This window comes from Macaca fascicularis, chromosome 6 (assembly GCF_037993035.2).
Source record: "Macaca fascicularis isolate 582-1 chromosome 6, T2T-MFA8v1.1".
NCBI lineage: Eukaryota > Metazoa > Chordata > Mammalia > Primates > Cercopithecidae > Macaca > Macaca fascicularis.
In genome coordinates this window covers 163,660,664-163,681,259 of record NC_088380.1, presented here as the reverse complement: position 1 = coordinate 163,681,259, position 20,596 = coordinate 163,660,664, and positions in this window count along the sequence as shown.

The window sequence follows — 20,596 nt, the reverse complement described above, 5'->3', positions numbered from 1 at the left end:
GAACTTGAAACCCACAATTGATCCTCTTGGTGTGTGGTGGTGGAAGTGGGGAGGAAAGACGTAGTTTTGTTTGAAGTGACCCATATGATATGAAGAAATATTTTTAAACATTATGTTCCTGGACAACAAGAGTGTAATTGGGTATTTTAGAGAAATTAAATGTTAATTGACTCCTAATGAGTTCCTAATAGCACAACTAAAAATAAGGGAAAAAACCCCACCTTGCCATTACCACATATTTTCTCTGGGGTATGCACATTTTTTCCCCATTTTTCCCTGATGGTTTTTAGCTATAAATTAGCATCTCCATGCAATTGTACTTACTGCTTTAAATGCTTTTGGCTAAGCAGTACTCAAACTTTTCACATCATATTAAACTTTTAAATCAGTCTGTTTTTCCTGTCTCCAATATTCTTATGCAGAAAAACCACTCCCTGGATTATGAGTCTTGCTATTAAAATGCAACTCCAGGCCTGCTGGTCTACCAAAACTCCGAAAAAGTGACGGGGCATCACTTGATTATTGATCATGTGGGCTTGTCTGAAGCACATCTCGGAGGAGGCAAATGCATTAAAAGAGGTTCATGAATTGCTCTGAAAATACCATGAGAACACAGAGTCCTGAAGGCTCTGTCCTTCTTCACCTTTGCACAGGTTTGATGGATTAGGTGTGCGCGAGCGTGAGGTGGAGTCAGAGCCAGATTATGTGCGGACAGATTTTTCTGTCCTTGTTGCCAGTGACTTAAACGTAGCAGGACAGTGTAATACAGATACCACTAACTGTAATATAGCATCTTTCTTTTCATATCTCCTCTAGAATTTAGTAACAAGGATGGGATTTGGGGAGCTGTAACAGATAGGAGCTCAGCATATTTAGTCATGATACTTTATTACTGGTAAAAACTCGCCTTACTCTTAGTAGGGGAGTCACCCAGTAGGAGCAATGCAGGAGAAAACATTGACCCAGAAGGGCTCCAAATGTCAGAAATGCTATGATTTTATGGGCAACATAGCTTTCTGAGTTGCTGAATATCTTTGATCTCTGCCTTCTGGGTATATTGCTATCAACTCCTGTCTGCTCCTTTAGAGCCAATGGATAAGAATTAGAATGCTGCTTTTGGATTGTGGTAGGCTATCCTTTGTCCATGAACAGATGCAAGCATGATGAGGCTACTTAAGGTAACGAAGACCCTCATGAGTACGAAAAAAGTTGCTTGCTACAGTGTAACAATATATTAAGTGCAGGTAAATTATAATAGGAAGGTAATGGTTGGTATTAATAAGTTGGTTCTAAGCTTTATAGCAGCATCAAGCTGTAGAATTGAAACCCACAGATATTAGAGATGGGATAAGGTAGTATAAAGATCACTGGACTGGATGTCCAAATATGCAGCTTCAGATCCAGCCTTGACCCTTTTGTTTGTGTGATCTTGGGGAAGGCATGTCACATCTCTGGATGTTATTTAACCCATTTATAAAAAGAGAGCATGATTAGGAGGTGGTACTGGCCCCCCGCCATGGTTATTGGCAATGCACGGGGGTATGTTTTGACTGAATGTCACAGTGAGGTTGGACTATGCTCTGGGCATTTATTGAGGAAAGTAAATGTCTTGCAATGCAGGACACATTGAGGCACAAAGAATTATTATCTCATTTAAAACGCTAATAGTGTCCCAGCTGAGAAACACTGTGATGATCTTGCCCTGCACTGTAGCTGTGATAGGTTTGTGAGAAATTGGGCTAAGGATAGGAAACAAGAAACCATTGCCAGATAACTTCTGGGTTTTGTTTGTTTTTAGAAGAGATGGAGTCTTGCTTTGTGGCCCAGGCTGGAGTGCAGTGGCGTGGGCACAGCTCACTGCAGCCTCGACCTCTTGAGATCGGGCAATCTTCCCATCTCTGCCTCCCAAGTAGCTGGGACCAGAGGCACGCACCACCATGCTTGGCTAAATTTTAAATTTTTTCATAGAGATGAGGTCTTGCCATGTCACCCAGGCTGGTCTTGAATTCCTGGGCTCAAGAGATCCTCTGCCTTGGCCTCCCAAACTGCTGGGATTACAGGCATGAGCCACCATGCCTGGCCCCGTTGCCAGAGAACTTTTTGATCAGTTTTTATTTATTTTTAACAAGGTGCGTTCATAGAAAAGAGGAAAAGAACACTTTCAACCAGCTTTGGAATTCCTTTTGGTCATGCTGGCCTCTAAGACATTTGTAAACCTTTTCATATTTCCTTGTCACATTTTTCAAGAAGCCCCTGAGGTCTTTCATGGGACACACATAACCATAGTAAAAAACCAAGTGTTCTCATTCCCCGTCACCGGTCCCTGTCTGGTGTGTGGAGCTTGAAGTGTAGGAGGGAATGAGAAGCGCGATGTAAATAACAGACTCCTGCTTCTGTGTGTGGTGCAGAGATTAACTTTTCCATAACAAAATCAAATAATACTCTATGAAAACAGTCACCTTGGCCCCAAAATGATGGGCTAAAAATGTTCCTTTTCGGGGAAGAATTGAACCATAACCTAAGCACAAGGAATCGGAGAATACGGAAGTTTGCTCAGGAAGGCCAATTTTCTTTTATACATAGGGAAGTTGAGGAGGACTTATCTGAGATCACACAGCAAGGTACAGGACAAGACAACATCACAGCTATTAGAGGGCACAGTATCTTGGTTTTGTACCAGACCCTGTCCAGGTTTCTTTTCCCAGGCAGAAGCTGGTTATGGGAAAAGCCCTAACAGACCAGGCAAAGTGTGAAGGACCTACGTGTCCATCAACCAGTCAGTTTCCAGTGTGCCAGTGATCTGAATTTCCCTAGGGTAGGGGAAGAACAACCCCACAGGCTGTTGTTTGTAATAGATCCCCTGAAACAAAAGGCCGATGAACAAGAGAAAAACAGAAGTTTAGTAACATGTATATTTCATATATACGTGGGAGACACCCAGAGAATAAGTTGTTCTCGAAGTGGTGGCTTTGAATTCTAGTTTGTACAGGATCTTCAACAAAGAGCAGTACATTTTTAGAGAAGTGGTGAGATGAAGGAAAAGAACTTTGAGTCTTTAGGGGCAGCACCTTATAAAGGCAGATAAAGGCTCCTTAGTAAAGCTTGTACCATCTGCAGGCTGAAAAGGAACCAAAGTTGGTGATTAACTTTGTTCTCCCTGGTGTAAGGGGCAGGTGAAGGGGACACCTTTTTTCTTTGTAAATTGATGTTCTACCTTTAAACAGGCAGAGGGAGGTCAGGGGACTCTCCTGCACCTGCTTCCTCTTCATTGTCATTAACTCAACAGCCCTTCATATTTTGGGGCAGCCTATTTTGGGCTCCCACACGGGCGCCAAGCTAAGAGTTGTGGAGATACCAAATGGCCCTGACTTGGTCATCTTTTGGTAGAGATAATTGCCTATTTGATGAAGGCTGTTATAGGGGATAGGACTCCTTCTGTTGTAAATGGCAGAAACTCAATCAGCAAAACATTAAGAATTTATTGGCTTCTGCAATTAGGAAGGATGAGAGGTACTGTGGAATGCAGGGGTCAGGGAAGCCATCGGGACTCCCAGCCGTCAGCCTGCTTCCTTCTCCCCTATCTCCCTGCTCCCTGAAGGCAGACTGTGTGTTGGTCTGCATGAGCACATTTGGTGGAATCATTGGCTACCCCAAACTCATAGCCTTCTAGTACCATCACAGCAGGGACAAAAGGCAGTCTTTCTTACCTGTTCCTGCAGAACCCACCCTCCCACCATCCACCTCTGGAGAAGATTGTTAGGGTCCTAGTCCATCTCTGAACTACTGTAGCCTTGGAGCTGGGGTTCTCTCTTTGTGTAGGCTTGAGTGGTGCCTTGGAGGTTAGGAGAAAAGGTGGAGAAGATTGTTCTCATAACTGTAGGGGAAAATGTTTTGGTTATCCAAACCCATAAATATGCTCAGTATACTTATACCCAAAGTATTTGACATAGGAGATACTTATGGCTGGAGTTCAAAACCCAGAGTAAGGTGTAAGTAAGGGAAAACTTTACAGAGAGACTAGAACTCCAGGCAGACTTGCAGTTTTGGGAAGAATGGTTGAGGCACTGGAAGAGTAGAATTTTCTAAAGATGGGTTTTATAAGATGGAGAGTTTTGGAGGATGGAGACCTAGCCTTACATAGCATTTATAGTTATGGGGATCTGGTTGTCTCCTTGGCATACAGTAGGTGCTCAATAGTTCTTGTTGGACAAATGCTGATTAGCTACCATCATACAGCATTTTGACGACTGCTACAGACTTTTAGCTCAGGAGTTGGCTTTTTATTTATTTATTTATTTTTCAAAAGGCCAAATACTAAATATTTCTTGGGTTTTGTAGGCCATATAGTCTCTGTTGGAGCAACTGAACTCAGGTGCTGGTGTGTGGGAGTAGCCAGAGAGAATACATAAACAAATGAGTGTGCAGTGTTGCAACAGGACTTTACTTACAAAAACAGGCGGTGCAGCGGATTTGGCTTGCAGGTTACAGTTTGCTGATCTCTGTTCTCACTCATCTCCTGGCTTTCATCCTTACCAACCTCCAAGCCCATTTTCATACACAGCAGCTAGAGCAATCTTTTTCAAGATGTACTCAGAGCATGTCACTTCCTTGCACTAAGACATTTAGTGGCTGCCATATTTATTTTTGGTAAAAATGCTAACTCCTTAATGTATGTCCAAGTCTCTGAGTGGTCTGGCCCCTGTCTACCTCCTGAACCTCATCTGGAGCTCCTTTTCCTCCTTGGTGACATGCACTAGACACTGGATGTCTTCTGCCCTTGGGACTTTGACAGCCTGTCCTGCTTCACGCCATTGCACACACTGTCACCTCAGCCGGGAACATTGCTTCTTCTCTTGTTTCTTATCCTTCCGTTCTCAGCTAAATAGAACTTCCTCAAAAACCCGTAGTCTGTACATAGACCCATAGATCTGTAATTCCCCCATCGAAATTGGGCAATGCTCCTCTTGCCACTGTATTCTATCTATACCATTTGTTTTTGTTCGTCTTCCCAGAACACTTATCGCTATGTGTAGTTATTCATCCATTTGTTAGATTACTTCTTTGTGTTCCTTCCACTAGACTAGAAGCTCAGGGGAAGGCAGGGACGATGTCTGTTTGGATCACTCTTAGGTACTTAAGGACCAGGCGTGATGTGGTCCTGGTATACTGCAAAAGCACAAGATATACTGTGGAGCTCTATAAATGTCTGAATGACAACAGAAATGCAGAAGTAGGATTAACAGTTTTGTTTCTTACCTTAATCTTGCCTGACTTCAGATTCAAAATATGAGCTGTTTATATGACAAAATCAGGGTCCATTCAGGCTGTTCAGGACTTCTCATGATCATTCTAGCTGATCATCTCTCCCAGCAATTTGGATTTTTTTTTTTTTTTTTTTTTTTTTTTGAGACAGAGTCTGGCTCTGTCACCCGGATTGGAGTGCAGTGGTGCAATCTCAGCTCACTACAAGCTCCGCCTCCTGGGTTCGAGCAATTCTCCTGCCTCAGCCTCCCAAGTAGCTGGGACTACAGGCGCCCGCCATCATGCCAGGCTAATTTTTCTATTTTTAGTAGAGACGGGGTTTCACCTTGTTAGGCAGGATGGTCTCGATCTCTTGACCTCATGATCCGCCCACCTCCGTCTCCCAAAGTGCTGGGTTTACAGGTGTGAGCCACCATGGCTAACTGCAATTTGGATGCTTTTTTCCAAAATTATGACATGTGAGTTGTAGGAGTTAAAAAAATAAAAACAAAATAATAAAATTATGATATATTTCAAAATGTATAGAAAAAGAGCTGTGTGCCTACCACTCAGATGCTATTTCTGTGTTTGTTTCAGATAACTTCTATATTGTAAACATTTTAGTTTTTAAAACGTTATACATTTATGCATTTTTCAGTAAAAAGCCATTTTATGTTGTCCTTGGGCTTTGTTTCCTGAAGTGGCAATTATTTCTGGGAAGATTGCAGTTGAGAAAGTCTCTTTTCAGCTCTCCTATCCTGGGCCAGTGCATGTTTTCTTCCATTCTTAGTATAATGCTTCATTATTCATCTTCTTCCCACCTCTCCCCAAAATATGAAGCTAACAAAGCACAGTCACCTAATTTTGGATAGTTTTCAATGTTATTGTAAGGGAGAGGCTAGTAGCTAAAAACCTAAGCTAAGGAAATAAACTGAAATCAAATATAAAATTTAACCGAGTTTTCTTACACAAGTCAAGGTAGAGAAAACATTGCTGTCTTTCATAGACTCATAAAAGCAAACAGTGATTCTTCAGGAGACAAACTTTCCTTCTTTAATATGAATGCTAACATTGATTTGTCTTTCTCCCATGGTTTTCATTTTTTTTTACGTTATTTATTTATTTTTCGGGATGGAGTCTTCTGTTGCCCAGGCTGAAGTACAATGGTGTGATCTTGGCTCACTGCAACCTCCGCCTCCTGGGTTCAAGCAATTCTCCTGCCTCAGCCTCCCTAGTGGCTGGGATTACAGGCTCCCACCACCACAGCCGGCTACTTTTTGTATTTTTAGTAGAGATGGGGTTTCACTATGTGGGCCAGGCTGGTCTCAAACGCCCGACCTCAGGTGATCTGCCTGCCTCAGCCTCCCAAAGTGCTGGGATTGCAGGCATGAGCCACCATGCCTGGCCCCATGCTTATTTATCATTTTCTCTGTAGTTTCCACCAGCAGACCCCTTCCCCCCAGGTGATTTATATCTTTTATGGTTTTTGATGCTGAGCTTCCTGGTGTGTGTCAGGATAAAGCACTCACATCGGCCCCTGCTCCTTCATTAGCTCTGGGTGTGTGAAGGCAAAAAGACCGGGATCCACAGGAGGGTTACCGTGAAGCTCCAGATGTAGCTGTAGGATGTGATTTTCAGATATTAAATCCTTGAAACTCACAAAGCTGGCCTGAACCACAAGAGGTCAATATTTAATATTCTTTTCATTTTAACAGATGGCAGAGTAAACCACAGAGCAGCTGTGACTCTCATGACCGGGAGCGGCCAAAAGAGATTTTTTAATAGCCCTAGATTGTCTCGGTCCTGAGGTTTCTGCCTGTGAATGAGGCCCCTTAGACAAACCCTCTACTGTGTGTGGGGGAGAAGGCCCTTTCATTTGAGGAAATCTTAGCAGAGGATTTCCGTATAACACAGTGGCGTGTAGCTGGGTTTAAATCTCACAGGTATATGTTATGAGCTGCATGACTCTGGGCAAGTTACTTAACCTCTCTGTGCTTTATTTTCTTGCCTGCACAATAGAATTATTATTAGGTTGGTATAAAAGTAATTGCGATTTTTACCATTAAAAGTAATATTGCATCACCTGATTCAATTGTTATAAGAATAACATGAGAGAACACATGTAAAATGGTTCAGACAGCATCTGGCATATTGTAAGTCCTTGATAAGTGTTAGTTTAACTTGAAACCCATACCAAAGTAAAGCTCTGTGTTGGGAGTCCTGTCTGCTGTCCGCCAACTAATTGTGTCCCTGAAATATTTTCATAGAACCCCTAAGACTTCGTAGAGCACAATGTGACAATACTAGATTTACTAGTTTTCCTCTGGGCTTTTCAGATCTCTTGGTCTACTGGGGCCTAGCATGCTTGTCCTTCCACATTGAATTTTAAGATGAATAAAGCAGCTGCCCCATCGTTCTCGGGAGTCACCAGTGGTGGCTCCAGAACAGAACCAAGCCTTCCTAACAGCCCTGGAAGGTCACCACCCCAGGGCTGTTAGGAAGCATCCCTTCCTTCCTGGGGTGGAATAAGGTGGACAAGCCAAGGGTTCTGGCCCATCCACTGTTGTTCAGCTCCTAAAGAGAGAGCTTCTTGTCTCCTAGAGCATCCCCTTTGAGTCTCTTGAGGTTCACTAGAGGTGGGGACCCACAGCTGGCTCTTCTCTGGCTTGCAGCCCTGGTACTAGGAGAGAACTTCACATCCTGGAAGGCAATGAGACTACTTGTTTGCAAAATCATCATTATGACATCAGATGCCCGAGATTTTCTTCCAGGTGTCCTTGAAGGCTGTTTTAAGAACTCATCCACCACCTCTTACCGCCCCCACCTGGTTTTTTTCTCCTCACTCTTCATGCAAGCCCGATAATCTTCGCTGCATATCCTGTGGCAAGTTGACAGCACCATCTAACTTCTGGCTTCTCTCTCCTGGTTTTATGTCTGTTTTTGACAATCGGGCTTCAATCACAGGTGGCCTCGGAGGGGCCTATCCATCATGCCCGCACCACTGGCCCTACAATTCTCCATGGCACTGGGCTGTTTCATTTCCATCCAATTGGCCAAGTTCATCTTTGTCTTCTCAAACTTTTTTCCTGCCACACTGCTGCTCCTTCCTTAATTGTCTAACCTTAAGTTACCTTGGGGTGTTGATATCCCAAATGTACCCTGTAAGGAAGCCAAGGTGTCCATGTATTTGTGAAATCTGATTTGCATGAGTGGGCACAATGGGAATGCCAGACCGTCTGTGTTTCCTGGGAAATTGTTTTAAACTGGTTTGACAGATTAAGCTATTTCCAATGAATCAACCTACCTGCCCACTCCAACACCAGTCTGATGGTTGAGAGTAGGTCCTAAGAGTTCTGAAATTTAATCATCTTTCTTTCTTATATGGTTTGTGGAGAAGAAAACATTTGGGGAAATATTTGCCAGCTCTTTTTGGGACCTGAATCTATATATCAAATGATATATATATTTTTTTTCTGGCACAATAAAGGGTAAAGAACATAGGTCTGGGTTGACGTATGGGGTAATTGTCTAAAAATCAAGGTAAAGTCCCCAGCTTTACCCCATATTCAACAAGTGACTTTATCCAAGTCACTTTCCTTCTCTAGGCTTAGTTTCATCATTCAGCAAACGGTACTTACAGGGGTATTGTAAGGACAGATGCGATGGTGTACTTAGCTTAGTACCTTGCCTTCAGCAGGCAGTCAACAAATGTGAGTTTCTCAGCGGGTTCCACATCTCTTCAAAGAGAGATTGAATATGATGCTCATTAAGTAGGACATCTAGTTTCATTTGGAGGTAAATTTATTTTTTAATTTTGAGAAAAAATCCAAAATGTATAAAGAATAATCACTTTTTCCCCATCAAGTAGAATTAACATTATTGTCTTGAGAGTTGACACCCCAATATCCATTCTACCTAGAATGATTTGTCTAAGGCAATTACACGGACCTCAATTCCCTTACTAGTATTTGGAGAATAAGTGTATTTGGTTTAGGAATTGAGTGTGAGTGACCCAGTTGTGGAGACCAGCTTGGTTGGGGAGACCCTAACCAAGAGGTGCTAGAGGAATTAAAGACACACACACAGAAATATAGAGGTGTGAGGTGGGAAATTGGGGGGTCTCACAGCCTTCAGAGCTGAGAGCCCCGAACTGATTTACCCATGTATTTATTAACAGTAAGCCAGTCATTAGCATTGTTTCTATAGATATTCGATTAAAAGTATCCCTTATGGGAAACAGGATTAACTAAAAGTATCCCTTATGGGAAACAAAGGGATGGGCCAAAATAAAGGAATATGTTGGGCCAGTTAACTGCAGCAGGAGCATGTCCTTAAGGCACAGATCACTTATGCTATTGTTTGTGGCTTAAGAATGCCTTTAGGCGGTTTTCTGTCCTGGGCTGGCCGGGTGTTCCTTGCCCTCATTCCAGTAAACCCACAACCTTCCAGTGTGGGCATTATGGCCATCGTGTACATGTCACAGTGCTGCAGAGATTTTGTTTATGGCCCGTTTTGGAACCAGTTTATGGCCAGATTTTAGGTGGCTTGTTCCCAACACCCAGTCCTGTCTTGGGACTTTCAGAAACGTTTCCTAACCCCCGAGAAAGAAACATAAGAAGGCATTTACCCTTTCTGCCTATGTGATACCTAGAACTGTGGCAGCCACCTCATGGCTATGATGGGCTTCAGCATGGGCTCAAAGTCACCAGACTGAGGATGGCAGAACAGAGGGATAGGACAAACCTCTTTCCTTGATGTCTCTGCCAAGCCGTGACATTAATCGACCCTGAAAATAGCTCTACTTTTAGATTTCCTATTAAATTATTGTTTAAGCCATTTGGGCCACAGTTTTCCTATTGTTTGCAGCCAAAAGCATCTACTTGATACAATAATTACTAACATTTACTCTGTCTGTCCCCACACCAAATTACATATTTTGTTAATTATCATTGCTTAATAGAAAGTCCTGATACCTGGTAGGGCAATCCCTGTATTTTACTCTTCTTTTAAAGAAATGCCATGATTATTCTTAGTTCTTTGCTCCTTTATACAAATTTAAGAGATTCATCTTCTCTTTACACATACAAACGAACATATACCCTTTTAAAAGTTAACAATAACTACTAGAACATTAACAACGGCCCTGACAGGACAATTTGGAGAAGAACTGATATCTTGATAATACAACATGATATGTCATGTTCATGGTATATACTTGTTATTTAGGACTTGACTGTTTTATAAAAATTCTTTTTATTAATGTTTTATAGTTTGTAAATACTTTATCTGTTGCTATTATAAAGGGAATTCATACAGTATTACCTTTTCTAACAGTGGCTCACGTATAGGAGCACAGTTGATGTTAGTAGGTTGACTTATACCTTAAAACCATTTGAATTCTTATTTGTTTTGATCATTTCTGCTTAGATATTTTTCATTTGATATATAAACAATGAGTTCTTTGGAAAATTTACAGGAAAGTTGCAAAATTAAAATAGTACACAGTATACTTACATAGTGTTATATAAAAGAATTTGACTGGATTTGTCCCTGGTTTCTGGGAGGTAACCTCTAAATCCTTAGATTGTCCTGAGTGATGGGAGTGTCTTAGTTACTCATGGTAGGTCCCTGGGACCTGCCTGAGTTCAGGCTTAAGCAGACAAATCAGGGTGGGGCTGGCTATGCCAGAAAAACCAATCATATGATGAGACGGTTGAGATTTAAGTCAGGTGATATCAGCCTGATCTTTAGGAATAGGAGACAGACTGGAGATTGAGTTAAATGGTATGGCCAATGATTCAATCAATTATGCCTATGTAATGAAACCCCTGTAAGAAGTCTGGACATTGAGGCTCAGGAGAACCTCTCTGATTGGTAATTGATTGGTAATTATACATGGATGTACCAGGAGGGTGATGTGTCCTGAGGACATAGAAACTTCTAATTTGGTGCCTTCCCAGACCTGATTCTATGCTTTTTTATTTTTTATTTTTTATTTTTTTCATTTGGCTGGTCCCAAAACCTGTAATTGAAAGTACAGTCATCCCTTGGTATTCTTGGGGGATTGGTTCCAGGACCCCAGCAGATACTAAAAACCAACACATGTTCAAGTCTCTTATATGAAATGGAATAGTATTTGCATGTAACATATGTACATTTTCCTGTATAGTTTAAATCATCTCTAGGTTACTTACAATGCCAATTACGATGTAAATACTAGTTATACTGCATTTTGAAGTTTGTATTATTACGTAGCAATTTCCTGAGTTCTGGAGTTGTTCCTGCGAGTTATCAAACCTGAAGGCGTAGTGGGAGCTCCTGAGTTAATATCTCATTGGTCAGAATTGTGGCCAGCCTGGAAACCCCAGAGCTTGTGGCTGGTCTCTGAAGTGAGGGCAGTCTTGGAGAGGACTGTGTCCTTAGACTGTGAAATCTGGCTCAACTCTGGATAGTTAGTACCAGAATTGCATTGCAATACCCTTTACTCTGATTCATCTGTCATTAACATCTAACCCTGCATGCTTTATCATTTGTAGTACCCCTCTTTCTCTCTCTTTTTTTTTTTTTTTTTTTTTTTTTTTTACCTCTCCCTAAATACTTCAGTGGTATTTGTGAAGAATACAGATATTCTCTTACAGAACCACAGTACAGTTATCAACATCAGTAAATTTAACATTGATTTTGTACTTTACAATTCATAGTCCAATTTTATCACTTGACCCAAAATCTTTTATTTCATTTCTTTAGTACAGGATCCAGTCTAAGGTCAGGTATTGCATTCAGTTGTCCTGCTTCCTTAGCCTCCTTGAACCAGCAACCTTTCTACCACTTTTTAATTTCTTTTATAACATGAGCATTAAAAAAATGCAAACTTCTCTGCTTTTATTTTTTCTTAAAACCTTTTATTTTGAAATAATTTTAGATTTACATAGCAGGCCGGGTACAGTGACTCACACCTATAATCCCAGCACTTTGGGAGGCTGAGACAGGAAGATCACCTGAGGTCAGGAATTGAAGATTAGCCTGGCCAACATAACAAAACCCGTCTCTACTAAAAATACAAAAATTACCTAGGCATGGTGGTGCATGTCTGTAATCTGTTACTTAGGAGGTTGAGACAGGAGAATTGCTTGAACCCGAGAAGCACAGATTGCAGGGAGACAAGATGGCGTCACTGCACTCCAGCCTGGGCAACATAATGAGACTATCTCTCAATAAGTAAATGTTAGATCTACATAGTAGTTATAAGAACAGTACAGAGAATTGCTATATATTCTTTACCCAGTGTCCTCTAATATTAGTATCTTATATAACTATAGGATATTTGTCAAAACTAAGAATTAACGTTAGTACGGTACTATTAACTACAGACTGTTCAGATTTACCTTTTTCTACAGATGTCTATTTTTTGTTTTAATATACAATCTAGAATATCATATTGTATTTAGATCTTTCTCCCTGAATCCCCAAACCCCACTTTTAAGACAATGTTTCAAAGATCAGATGATTGTAGATGTGTTGTGTTACTTCTGAGGCCTCTGTTCTGTTTCATTGGTCTGTATATCTGTTTTGGAACCAGTAGTGTAGCTTTGTAGTAGAATTTGAAGTCAGGTAGTGCGATGCCTCCAGCTTGGTTCTTTTTGCTTAGGATTGTCTTGGCTATGCGGGCTCTTTTTTGGTTCCATATGAAATTTAAAGTAGTTTTTCCTAAATCTGTGAAGAAAGTCGGTGGTAGCTTAATGGGGATAACATTGAATCTATAAATTACTTTGAGCAGTATGGTTATTTTCACAATATTGATTCTTCCTATCCGTGAGTGTGGAATGTTGTTCCATTTGTTTGTGTCATCTCTTACTTCCTTGAGCAGTCGTTTGTAGTTCAACCGTCTGATCTTTGACAAACCTGACAAAAACAAGAAACGGGGAATTCCCTTTTTAATAAATGGTGTTGGGAAAACTGGCTAGCCATACACAGAAAACTGAAACTGGACCCCTTCCTTACACCTTATATGAAAATTAACTCAAGCTGGATTACAGACTTAAATGTAAGACCTAAAACTGTAGAAACCCTAGAAGAAAACCTAGGTAATACCATTCAGGACACAGACATGGGCAAAGACTTCATGACTAAAACACCAAAAGCAATGGCAACAAAAGCCAAAATTGACAAATGGTATCTAATTAAACTAAAGAGTTTCTGCACGGCAAAAGAAACCATCATCAGAGTGAACAGGCAACCTACAGAATGGGAGAACATTTTTGCAATCTATTCATCTGACAAAGGGCTAATATCCAGAGTCTACAAATAACTTAAACAAACTTACAAGAAAAAAGCAACCCCATCAAAAAGCGGGCAAAGGATGTGAATGGACACTTCTTAAAAGAAGACATTGATGCAGCCAACAAACATGAAAACAAGCTCATCATGCCAGTTAGAATAGCAATCATTAAAAAGTCAGGAAAGAGATCCTGGAGAGGATGTGGAGAAATGGGAATGCTTTTACACTGTTGGTGGGAGTGTAAATTAGTTCAACCATTGTGGAAGTCAGTGTGGCGATTCCTCAAGGATCTAGAACCAGAAATACCATTTGACCTAGCAATCCCATTACTAGGTATACACCAAAAGGATTATAAATCATTCTACTGTAAAGACACATGTACAAATACGTTTATTGCAGCAGTGTTCACAATAGCAAAGACTTGGAACCAACCCAAATGCCCATCAATGGTAGACTGGATAAAGAAAAAAGTGGCACATATACACCATGGAATACTATGCAGCCATAAAAAAAGATGAGTTCATGTCCTTTGCAGGGACATGGATGAAGCTGGAAACCATCATTCTCAGCAAACTAACACAGGAACAGAAAACCAAACACTGCCCATGTTCTCACTCATAAGTGGGATTTGAACAATGAGAACACATGGACACAGGGAGGGGAACATCACACACCAGGGCCTGTTGGTGTGTGGGGGTTAGGGGAGGGGATAGCATTAGGAGAAATACCTAATGTAGATGATGAGTGGATGGGTGCAGCAAACTGCCATGGCACGTGTATACCTATATAACTAACCTGCACGTTCTGCACCTGTATCCCAGAACTTAAAGTATAGTTTTTAAAAAAAGTTTTTAATTAAAAAGAAAATGTTTCTCAGCATAGGTTTGCCTGATGGTTCCTTGCAATTATGTTTAGGTTACACATTTGTGGCCAGGACACTGCATATGTGGTATGTCCCTCTGAGGGCATCACATCTGGAGGTATAGATGTCCCTGTCTCCCTCTTTAATGATATTAATTTTGAATACCTGGTTAAGGTGCTGTCTGATTTATATATTATTTATCTACTGTTATTTATTAGTTTTCTCCCTTGCAACTCATCATAAAGACCATACAATTATCCTGGTCCTCATTAAAATTTTCCTATAGATTTAACATTCACTGACACTTCTTGCCTGATCTGACCTTTACTAGGATGGTTCCAAAATGCTAATTTCTGAGCTTTGGTATGCCTTCCATATTCACCAGTCAACCTTAGCATTCTATTATCATTATGCTACTTTATTTACTTATCTACTTTTTTATAGGAATGAAGTCATGATTCCCTTAATTTTCTCCCAGTGGTTTGTAGTTCATCACTGTCCTTTATTACTTTGGTGTCCAAAGCTGGCTCCTGTGTCCTTGTAATACGTCCTTATCATTTATTGAACACTTCTTTGCTTTCTGATATATCCCAAAATATTCCAAGCTTATCTCGTCCCCTAACCTGACCTAAATCCTGAAATCATGGAGTCAGTCATTTCTCTGAGAAGCTCAGATTTCTTTCAGTGGAGAATCCTTAGAACTCAGACTAAGTTTTGAGTGTTGGTGTGCCCATTGCTAGTGGGATGTCTTTCAGTTTTGGTCCTTTCAGTGGACAGAGTGGACCTTTTATTTTTTGTCCTGCTCTTCCCGCTGGAATTTTCAATATGATACAGAATAGAAGCAGTGATAAGTCTTCTGACTTTAAAGCAAGGGTCTCTATCCTTTCCTTACTAAGCATAATATTTGATGTATGTATTTGATCAAATTAAGAAATTTCCATTCCTAATTTACTGATTTTTTTTATCATAAGTAAATGTTAATTTTTTATCAAAGTTTTTTCTGTATATGTTAAGATCATTCCCCCCGTTATTCTGTTAAACAATTCTTGCATTCATATAGGCATGTTTGATTAATTCATAAAATGACTTTGCCTAATAGTTTATTTGGAAGTTTTGCATATCTTATTTTATCCTGCAATCTCTTTTTCTGGGAATTTTTGTTTCTGTCTTTCAGTGCTACATGCTGAATCATTACTTCAGATCTATCTTTTAATCCACAAGTTTTCTCATTAGGGATGATTAGTCTATGTGTCCCACCCATTGATAATATATAGCAATTGTAGCAGAATTCATATGCAGAAAAATATGTATGTAAACTGTACTATCATTTATATTATAAATATATATAATATATAATTTTCATTTCTAAGGGTTGGTTCATTTTAAAATAGTTTTGAGTCCATCTCTTATCTATAAAATTGTTTTATACACTCTCATTTAAAATTCTCAGTCTAGTAATTCTAATTTCTCAAGTTTTTGCAGACAAAAAAGTATAAATGTGTTACTGTTTTGTCCTGCTGACTCTCACTCATGGTGATTCATTTCCTTGTATGTCTGGTAATCTTTGGTTGTGAGAGTCTGTGAGGTTGATGTTAAATTGGAGATGGTTTCCTCCCGAGAGGGCTTGCAATTATTTTGCTTCTACTGTGAATCAAGGAGTGCTACCAAATAGGACCATATTAGTTCATTTCAGGGTCCCTGGCTTATTTTGCCTAACTCAGATTTAGCTTCCACTCCCAGGTTGCTGTTGGCTTCAGGTCTTGTCTTAAAATTGAAACATGGATTGTGTGCAATCACACTGCTCCTATGTGCTTACTGCTCATGGCTTTAAGTTCAATATGTGTGTTAGCTTCCCTTTGTGAGTTACTCTTGCATCCTGTGAGTTCAATGCAATTACAAGTATATTTTACATAGGATCTAGTTGTTTTGAAGGAATGGGTCTTTCAGAATCTATCAATAATGCTCCTGGAAACAGAAGATTATTCTTTATTCTTTTTTGTGACCTTTTTTAAGAAACAAAAATTCCTCTCATTTAAGTCTGCAATAAACAGGGATAAAAGACGGACGATCAGGTTAATTTTAATAATCATTCCCATTTGGAATGGGGAGAAATGAAGACACAAGTGGTCACTGGTCTGGAGCAATTCTGACCACATTTTGAAAGTTTCCTAGCTTGTTATTGGAGCATACTCCACAGGCTTCCATTCTGCTCCCTGGAAACATTTCTAACGTAAATTTTTCTTCCTTGTCCCTGCTCTGCTTTATAGGAAATTCTTTTCTTTGCATTATTCTCTTTGGCCACGAAGGTGGGCATAGGGATTTTACACCTTACTTAGAAACTGGCTTAGCTCTTTTCTTGACCATCAATGGTCAAGAAAACTACACTGGAGCCCCACTGTAGTTTTAGATCTTGAACAGTCATTTTCATTCCAGGCTCTCGACAACACAATACTCTTAAAAACTTTGCAGTCACGTTAGCCATTGGATTCCACTAGTTCCACATGCCAGTAGCCACTCCCATCTTTTAGTAATGGCCTTCATGGGAACATTATCAAGCACTGAAGCAGAGACTTAAGAGAGAGGCCTCTGGAACTGGAGTGATTTGTGCCGGTATCTCATCTTTGCCCCTTATGACTCTGCTCTGTTATCCTGGAGATTAACTTCTTGAAGTTATACTTTCTTAATCTGTATGATGAGGATAATAATGAGAGTGCCTTACTTTTTTGTGGCTTATACTGAGGATTTACTGAGAAAATGAGCATACAACTGGCGGTGGGTAAGTACTCGGCAATGGGAGCCATCATTGTCCGGGAGTGCTTAGATTATCGTGGCAGATAAGCAGCTCTTTTGCTGTCATTCCCCACACATGTAAGCTTGCATTCATGCTCTGTCCCTGGCCTGCAGGCCCCTTGCCTATGGAAGTTCTGTTCATTCTTCAAAGCCTGGATCAGTTACCACCTCTGCTATTACACTTTCCCTCATCTCTCAGGCAGATTTCATTTTTTCTCCCTCTGTCTCAATAGCAGCTGTTTACACATCTGTTTATTACTTCTCTAACTCCACCTTTTATTGGAGCAGGTTATGTATCTTAGTGTTTTGCCCAAAAGATGGGAGACATGACCTTATTTGTCAGTATTTCCTTTCCTGCCTCCACCTGTAACAGTAGGCTCTCTCTTAATACCTGCATTGAATTGAATTCATATAATAGACTTCACAGAGGCTAGGTAGTGCTTCCCTTGGGATTGTGTTCAACTGTTTATTTCAGAAACTTTTCCAGACTTATCAAACTGCTTAACCAAATGGGGTTGTATTAGACTGTTCTTACATTGGTATAAAGACATCCCTGAGACTGGGTAATTTACAAAGAAAAGAGGTTTAATTGGCTCACAGTTCTGCAGCCTGTACAGGAAGCACAGCAGCTTCTGCTTCTGGGGAGGCCTCAAGAAGCTTCCAATCATGGCAGAGGGCAAAGGGGGAGCAGGCATCTCACATGGCAGGAGCAGAAGCAAGAGAGTGAAGGAGGAGGTACCACACACTTTTATACAACCAGATCATGCAAGAATTCACTCACAGTCGCAACAACAGGACCAAGGTGGGGGGATGGTATCAAATGATTCCTGAGAAAAGTCCCCCATGATCCAATTGCCTCCCACCAGGCCCCACCTCCAACATTGGGCATTACAATTGAACATGAGATTGGAGTAGGGACACAGATCCAAACCATATCAGGGCGTTTATTCTTCTCACATAAGAAGTCAGGAGGTGAGGGCTAGTGCAATTGTTTAAGGATGTCTTCAAGAACATAGGCTCGTTCTCTATTTCTGTTTTCTCATGCTTAGTGTGAGGCTTTCAAGGTTAGGGTTACAAAATGACAGCTGCATCTCTGAGCATCACATCTGCATTCCAGTCAAGAAGGCGAGTGAGAGCAAAGGGCAAAAGATAAAAGCTCCAGTGTCCAGCTGCTTTAAAGGAGGTGCAGGAAGCACCATCAGTGACTTCTCATCTCATCGGCCAGAATGGGTCACATGACTCCTTTCAGCTGTAGGGGAGGATGGGAAATAAGTAATAGGAACATTATTATACCAAACAAAATCAGGGTTCTGTTTGAAAGTAAAAATGGGAAATGATACTGGATAGCAACAGGCAGAGATGTGTATTTGTTTATGCTGTTGGGTGGCTGAAGAAAATGAACTCTGGGCAGCTTAAGAAAGACACTGAGCTCACAGCATGGATAAAGCCTCAGAAAGGCAGATATCAGGGAACACCAGGAACTTCGACAGCAGAAATCCATGCGCTTTCTTTCTAGGGTATGCTATTTATGGGACTCAGTAATGAAGCAGGCTCCCACTAACTTTGTTATAAACTTCAGATTCCTGAGATGGAAAATGCAATTGGCAAGCTAAGGCTGCTTGTTTGCCTCGGCCGAGCCAGCTTCATTTGGGTGGCAGGATCATGAGGCACAGAGAGTGCCCCTGGGCTCTGGCCTTACCTGGGTGTTAGAGTTTGTTTCCAAAGAAAAGTGAATTCTTGAGGGCTGGGCAGTTATCATTACTGGCTTTGGCATACACAAATTTAACACAAGGGATAGAATGCAGTTTTGCCAGTGTTGGGATCAGAAAACAATACCCCAAAATGAAGGCCTCAGAAACAGCTTCAAAAGTAAAGATTTCTCCTTGATCTTCTCCTGCCCTTATGTCTCTGTCCTATTCTTTTTCACGGTTAGCCATGAAAACTAGAATCCCTCTTCCCCAGGGCATATCATAGACCAGAATTCCTTTCCTCAAAGTCAGCCATAGAACATAAAAATATTCTATGCAAAAACTGGTCATTAAAATTATCTGGCTTACTTTGTTTGACTGTATGTCATAAGATCCCCATTCCAGAGACGATCTTGCCCCACACTCAGAAGAAAGGAATACTGCACAGAGAGGCCAAGAAGAATCTAGAACAGGACTCGCTAGGTTTCCCCACTACGTTTATTAGCATTAGATCTTACCCCTTTTTGTCCAATTATATTTTTACATGATGTTTATATTTTGTGGAACCTAAGCATACACATAGACAATTTCCTCTGTGTCTTTGGATCTTCATTCTGAAGCCTCTCAAGTATACACATTAAATAAATGTGAATGTCTTTTCACCTATTAATCTGCCTTTTGTGAGTTGATTTTTCTTTTCTTCTTTTTTTTCTTTTTTGAGACGGGGTCTCACTCTGTCCCCCCAGCTGGAGTGCAGTGGTGTGATCATGGCTCACTACAGCCTTGACATCCTGGGCTGAAGTGATCCCCCTGCCTCAGCCTACTGAGTAGCTGAGATTACAGGTGTGTGCCACCACATCTGGCTAATTTTTTTTAAAGATAGAGATAGGGTCTTGCTATGTTGCCCAGGCTGATCTCAAACTCCTAGATTCAAGTAATCCTCCTGCCTTAGCCTCCCAAAGTTCTGGGATTACAGGTATGAGCCACTGTGCTCAGCTAGTGAGTTGATTTTTCAATGAGCCTTTAGGGGGCCAAGGGTCTTGGCTCTTACACCAGGTTCTAGGGCTGCAAATTTCAGAACTCATCTGGGAATTTACTCCTTTTTAATCAGTTGGCAGTGTGTAGGAAGGATGTTCCCATGTCTGGCTATAGATAACTAGTTTATCTGGCACACAATGCTTTCAAACAAGCTGAGGATTTATTTAATTTTTGAACCGGGTAGAATTTAGTTAAAGCCAGTAACAGTAGGTTTCACGTATGGCCAGAAGGTAAGAATTTCAGCCTGGTAGGCTTTGCACTTTGGGAGATAAAATGTTCTAAATGTTGACCAATTCCACTCATCTTTTCGGGTTGTCCGTGGGAAAGAGAGACAGAGCTGAACATTCTTCTGCTGTAACAACCTTTTCCCTTCAAGAACTTAAAGGTGAATATACCTTTCTTTTGTAAAATTCCATTATTTCCTTTATTACAGGTCTGTTCATTTTTATACCTGGTTGTTTGGGAAGCAGAAAGTAGGAAATGTCTTACCATTTGTTTTCTTGCTACCTTTGTCCTTTTAGCATCATCGAACGGTATATAGCATCATGATTAACAGTGTGAGCTTCGGAGTCTGACAGATCTAGGTTTGAGTGCTCATTTTGCTACTCATTGGCAATATAATCATGGGCTAATAAAACCAGTGAACTTGGGCCACAGTAGGTATGACAGATACTTTTCAGGGTTAGTCCTAGCCAGTCT